The sequence below is a fragment of the Pelodiscus sinensis genome, chromosome 25, assembly GCF_049634645.1.
Source record: "Pelodiscus sinensis isolate JC-2024 chromosome 25, ASM4963464v1, whole genome shotgun sequence".
NCBI lineage: Eukaryota > Metazoa > Chordata > Testudines > Trionychidae > Pelodiscus > Pelodiscus sinensis.
The window spans coordinates 19,922,886-19,928,885 of record NC_134735.1 but is presented as its reverse complement, the minus strand read 5'-3'; the positions used below and the strand labels follow the sequence as shown (position 1 = coordinate 19,928,885).

At 62.4% G+C, this 6,000-nt stretch overlaps 3 non-coding genes across 3 annotated transcripts; all 3 read right to left on the bottom strand.

Moving 5' to 3' along the window:
• Positions 1–261: 261 nt before the first annotated feature.
• Positions 262–335, bottom strand: TRNAN-GUU (transfer RNA asparagine (anticodon GUU)). The gene has a single exon. It is a non-coding gene; the product is annotated as a tRNA-Asn (tRNA).
• Positions 336–1,895: 1,560 nt separating this feature from the next.
• Positions 1,896–1,969, bottom strand: TRNAN-GUU (transfer RNA asparagine (anticodon GUU)). Its single transcript has one exon. It is a non-coding gene; the product is annotated as a tRNA-Asn (tRNA).
• Positions 1,970–3,520: 1,551 nt separating this feature from the next.
• Positions 3,521–3,594, bottom strand: TRNAN-GUU (transfer RNA asparagine (anticodon GUU)). The gene has a single exon. It is a non-coding gene; the product is annotated as a tRNA-Asn (tRNA).
• Positions 3,595–6,000: the final 2,406 nt, after the last annotated feature.

Below are 6,000 nucleotides of genomic sequence, written 5' to 3'. Positions count from 1 at the left end.
GGCTCGTGCGTTTCTCCCTCTCAGCTGGCGTAGAGGCGGGAGGGGAACGACACCTGCCCGGCTGGAGCTTTCGCGCTTGGGCTCGGGGCTTAAGCCCCGAGGCCGAGGCCCCGGCGCGGTTGCTGGGAGACGGGCTCCTGTGGCACGGCACGGCCCCTGAACCTTGCCGGCCACAAGGTGACCTCACCGAGGCCGAGAGGGATGGCTTGGAGGTGGCAAAAGGGAGCCCGCTAGCAAGCGCCAGGAGGCCGAGCGTAGCCACGTCCCTGGGTGGGCTCGAACCACCATCCTTTCGGTTAACAGCCGAACGCGCTGACCCATTGCGCCACAGAGACCTCGAAGGGCTTTCCGAAACGCTGCCTAGCAGCCTGCTCCTCTGCCTGGCCGTGCCAGTGCAGCCCAGGTGCTAGAGTGGATTGCGGGCAGTCTAGCCCCAAGGGAGCAGAGTGGCGCAGCGGAAGCGTGCTGGGCCCATAACCCAGAGGTTGATGGATCGAAACCATCCTCTGCTACGTGTGGGCCGGCCTCTTTTGACTCCGCGCCTTCACTCCAGGCTGCAAGTAGCTAAAGGCCAGGCCAGGATGCCGCCTGCGGGGAAGCTCTCGGCAGCCCCCCGCTTCCTGTGTGGGAGGCACGGAGGCCTCCTCTTCTGTCCTCAGGCAACAGGGCTTCCTCCTGCCCTTTTCCCACCCACAAGGGCCGCCGGGACCCGCTCAGGGAGCGCGCCAGGGAGGCTCTCCAGACGCTCGTGGAACAAAGCACTTCTGGACCACGCTACCCAGAGCCTTCATTCAGGCCTAGACAAAACGCCTAGACAAAGAGCTGCCACAGCATCAACACTGGCCTTGCTCTACTACTCCCAGGCACGCCAAACCCCTCACAAAGAGAACTTCTGCCTTCGCCATACTGCTCAACAACAGGACACGCGAGCAATTCCCTCCGACGCGCCGCTTCTCCCGCATCGCCACCACCCACGCTCTTTAGGCACACGCCGGCTGACCAAAACCCATCTCATCCCATCAAAAGCTTCTGCCCAGCCCAAGAGGACCAGCTACGTTCCCGGCTCAATTCATCCCTTACAGTCAGAGCCAAAAATCACCAGCTGACGGTCCTTCAGAATCCTCAATGGAAAGGGGGAGAGGGAATTGTGGGAGCACGGGCAGCACTCGCCACGGTCTCGGTTGAGGCTTGCAGCAGTCATGGAAGAGAGAGCTGGCTTCGGTCAAGTCTCGGGAGTACGGCCACGGCTTGGACGGGTCCTTCAGTCCTTGGCTCAGAGCTTCGGTTGGTAGCCCACATCCTCCCGAGGTAAAAAAGCAGGAGGGCTTTCCTTCCAGGGCCTTTTGCATCTTCTGCCGTGGGAGGCGAATCCTGGTGTTCTGGCTGTGGGGGAAAAAGACAGCCACAAGATGGCGTTTGGAGTCACACGGGCGAGTCGCCTGTCCAAGCGGGACCGAGTCCCTTCCAAAGAGAAACCATGGCAGCCATGCAAGTCCAAGGCTGCACAGGAAACCTCAGGAGCTGCGACTGGGGCTCAGTTCGCGCGGCCACGCTTCCCAGGGGAGGCATGAGACAGGCCCAGAGGTCTGCGCAGCAAACAGGCCCGCAGGAGGGAGGCGGCTAAGAACCCGCGCGGCTCGTGCGTTTCTCCCTCTCAGCTGGCGTAGAGGCGGGAGGGGAACGAAACCTGCCCGGCTGGAGCTTTCGCGCTTGGGCTCGGGGCTTAAGCCCCGAGGCCGAGGCCCCGGCGCGGTTGCTGGGAGACGGGCTCCTGTGGCACCGCACGGCCCCTGAACCTTGCCGGCCACAAGGTGACCTCACCGAGGCCGAGAGGGATGGCTTGGAGGTGGCAAAAGGGAGCCCGCTAGCAAGCGCCAGGAGGCCGAGCGTAGCCACGTCCCCGGGTGGGCTCGAACCACCATCCTTTCGGTTAACAGCCGAACGCGCTGACCCATTGCGCCACAGAGACCTCGAAGGGCTTTCCGAAACGCTGCCTAGCAGCCTGCTCCTCTGCCTGGCCGTGCCAGTGCAGCCCAGGTGCTAGAGTGGATTGCGGGCAGTCTAGCCCCAAGGGAGCAGAGTGGCGCAGCGGAAGCGTGCTGGGCCCATAACCCAGAGGTCGATGGATCGAAACCATCCTCTGCTACGTGTGGGCCGTCTTCTTTTGACTCCGCGCCTTCACTCCAGGCTGCAAGTATCTAAAGGCCAAGCCAGGATGCCGCCTGCGGGGAAGCTCTCGGCAGCCCCCCGCTTCCTGTGTGGGAGGCACGGAGGCCTCCTCTTCTGTCCTCAGGCAACAGGGCTTCCTCCTGCCCTTTTCCCACCCACAAGGGCCGCCGGGACCCGCTCAGGGAGCGCGCCAGGGAGGCTCTCCAGACGCTCGTGGAACAAAGCACTTCTGGACCACGCTACCCAGAGCCTTCATTCAGGCCTAGACAAAACGCCTAGACAAAGAGCTGCCACAGCATCAACACTGGCCTTGCTCTACTACTCCCAGGCACGCCAAACCCCTCACAAAGAGAACTTCTGCCTTTGCCATACTGCTCAACAACAGGACACGTGAGCAATTCCCTCCGACGCGCCGCTTCTCCCGCATCGCCACCACCCACGCTCTTTAGGCACACGCCGGCTGACCAAAACCCATCTCATCCCATCAAAAGCTTCTGGCCAGCCCAAGAGGACCAGCTACGTTCCCGGCTCAATTCATCCCTTACAGTCAGAGCCAAAAATCACCAGCTGACGGTCCTTCAGAATCCTCAATGGAGAGGGGGAGAGGGAATTGTGGGAGCACTCGCCACGGTCTCGGTTGAGGCTTGCAGCAGTCATGGAAGAGAGAGCTGGCTTCGGTCAAGTCTCGGGAGTACGGCCACGGCTTGGACGGGTCCTTCAGTCCTTGGCTCAGAGCTTCGGTTGGTAGCCCACATCCTCCCGAGGTAAAAAAGCAGGAGGGCTTTCCTTCCAGGGCCTTTTGCATCTTCTGCCGTGGGAGGCGAATCCTGGTGTTCTGGCTGTGGGGGAAAAAGACAGCCACAAGATGGCGTTTGGAGTCACACGGGCGAGTCGCCTGTCCAAGCGGGACCGAGTCCCTTCCAAAGAGAAACCATGGCAGCCATGCAAGTCCAAGGCTGCACAGGAAACCTCAGGAGCTGCGACTGGGGCTCAGTTCGCGCGGCCACGCTTCCCAGGGGAGGCATGAGACAGGCCCAGAGGTCTGCGCAGCAAACAGGCCCGCAGGAGGGAGGCGGCTAAGAACCCGCGCGGCTCGTGCGTTTCTCCCTCTCAGCTAGCGTAGAGGCGGGAGGGGAACGACACCTGCCCGGCTGGAGCTTTCGCGCTTGGGCTCGGGGCTTAAGCCCTGAGGCCGAGGCCCCGGCGCGGTTGCTGGGAGACGGGCTCCTGTGGCACGGCACGGCCCCTGAACCTTGCCGGCCACAAGGTGACCTCACCGAGGCCGAGAGGGATGGCTTGGAGGTGGCAAAAGGGAGCCCGCTAGCAAGCGCCAGGAGGCCGAGCGTAGCCACGTCCCCGGGTGGGCTCGAACCACCATCCTTTCGGTTAACAGCCGAACGCGCTGACCCATTGCGCCACAGAGACCTCGAAGGGCTTTCCGAAACGCTGCCTAGCAGCCTGCTCCTCTGCCTGGCCGTGCCAGTGCAGCCCAGGTGCTAGAGTGGATTGCGGGCAGTCTAGCCCCAAGGGAGCAGAGTGGCGCAGCGGAAGCGTGCTGGGCCCATAACCCAGAGGTCGATGGATCGAAACCATCCTCTGCTACGTGTGGGCCGGCCTCTTTTGACTCCGCGCCTTCACTCCAGGCTGCAAGTAGCTAAAGGCCAGGCCAGGATGCCGCCTGCGGGGAAGCTCTCGGCAGCCCCCCGCTTCCTGTGTGGGAGGCACGGAGGCCTCCTCTTCTGTCCTCAGGCAACAGGGCTTCCTCCTGCCCTTTTCCCACCCACAAGGGCCGCCGGGACCCGCTCAGGGAGCGCGCCAGGGAGGCTCTCCAGACGCTCGTGGAACAAAGCACTTCTGGACCACGCTACCCAGAGCCTTCATTCAGGCCTAGACAAAACGCCTAGACAAAGAGCTGCCACAGCATCAACACTGGCCTTGCTCTACTACTCCCAGGCACGCCAAACCCCTCACAAAGAGAACTTCTGCCTTCGCCATACTGCTCAACAACAGGACACGCGAGCAATTCCCTCCGACGCGCCGCTTCTCCCGCATCGCCACCACCCACGCTCTTTAGGCACACGCCGGCTGACCAAAACCCATCTCATCCCATCAAAAGCTTCTGCCCAGCCCAAGAGGACCAGCTACGTTCCCGGCTCAATTCATCCCTTACAGTCAGAGCCAAAAATCACCAGCTGACGGTCCTTCAGAATCCTCAATGGAAAGGGGGAGAGGGAATTGTGGGAGCACTCGCCACGGTCTCGGTTGAGGCTTGCAGCAGTCATGGAAGAGAGAGCTGGCTTCGGTCAAGTCTCGGGAGTACGGCCACGGCTTGGACGGGTCCTTCAGTCCTTGGCTCAGAGCTTCGGTTGGTAGCCCACATCCTCCCGAGGTAAAAAAGCAGGAGGGCTTTCCTTCCAGGGCCTTTTGCATCTTCTGCCGTGGGAGGCGAATCCTGGTGTTCTGGCTGTGGGGGAAAAAGACAGCCACAAGATGGCGTTTGGAGTCACACGGGCGAGTCGCCTGTCCAAGCGGGACCGAGTCCCTTCCAAAGAGAAACCATGGCAGCCATGCAAGTCCAAGGCTGCACAGGAAACCTCAGGAGCTGCGACTGGGGCTCAGTTCGCGCGGCCACGCTTCCCAGGGGAGGCATGAGACAGGCCCAGAGGTCTGCGCAGCAAACAGGCCCGCAGGAGGGAGGCGGCTAAGAACCCGCGCGGCTCGTGCGTTTCTCCCTCTCAGCTGGCGTAGAGGCGGGAGGGGAACGACACCTGCCCGGCTGGAGCTTTCGCGCTTGGGCTCGGGGCTTAAGCCCCGAGGCCGAGGCCCCGGCGCGGTTGCTGGGAGACGGGCTCCCGTGGCACGGCACGGCCCCTGAACCTTGCCGGCCACAAGGTGACCTCACCGAGGCCGAGAGGGATGGCTTGGAGGTGGCAAAAGGGAGCCCGCTAGCAAGCGCCAGAAGGCCGAGCGTAGCCACGTCCCCGGGTGGGCTCGAACCACCATCCTTTCGGTTAACAGCCGAACACGCTGACCCATTGCGCCACTGAGACCTCGAAGGGCTTTCCGAAACGCTGCCTAGCAGCCTGCTCCTCTGCCTGGCCGTGCCAGTGCAGCCCAGGTGCTAGAGTGGATTGCGGGCAGTCTAGCCCCAAGGGAGCAGAGTGGCGCAGCGGAAGCGTGCTGGGCCCATAACCCATAGGTCGATGGATCGAAACCATCCTCTGCTACGTGTGGGCCGGCCTCTTTTGACTCCGCGCCTTCACTCCAGGCTGCAAGTAGCTAAAGGCCAGGCCAGGATGCCGCCTGCGGGGAAGCTCTCGGCAGCCCCCCGCTTCCTGTGTGGGAGGCACGGAGGCCTCCTCTTCTGTCCTCAGGCAACAGGGCTTCCTCCTGCCCTTTTCCCACCCACAAGGGCCGCCGGGACCCGCTCAGGGAGCGCGCCAGGGAGGCTCTCCAGACGCTCGTGGAACAAAGCACTTCTGGACCACGCTACCCAGAGCCTTCATTCAGGCCTAGACAAAACGCCTAGACAAAGAGCTGCCACAGCATCAACACTGGCCTTGCTCTACTACTCCCAGGCACGCCAAACCCCTCACAAAGAGAACTTCTGCCTTCGCCATACTGCTCAACAACAGAACACGCGAGCAATTCCCTCCGACGCGCCGCTTCTCCCGCATCGCCACCACCCACGCTCTTTAGGCACACGCCGGCTGACCAAAACCCATCTCATCCCATCAAAAGCTTCTGCCCAGCCCAAGAGGACCAGCTACGTTCCCGGCTCAATTCATCCCTTACAGTCAGAGCCAAAAATCACCAGCTGACGGTCCTTCA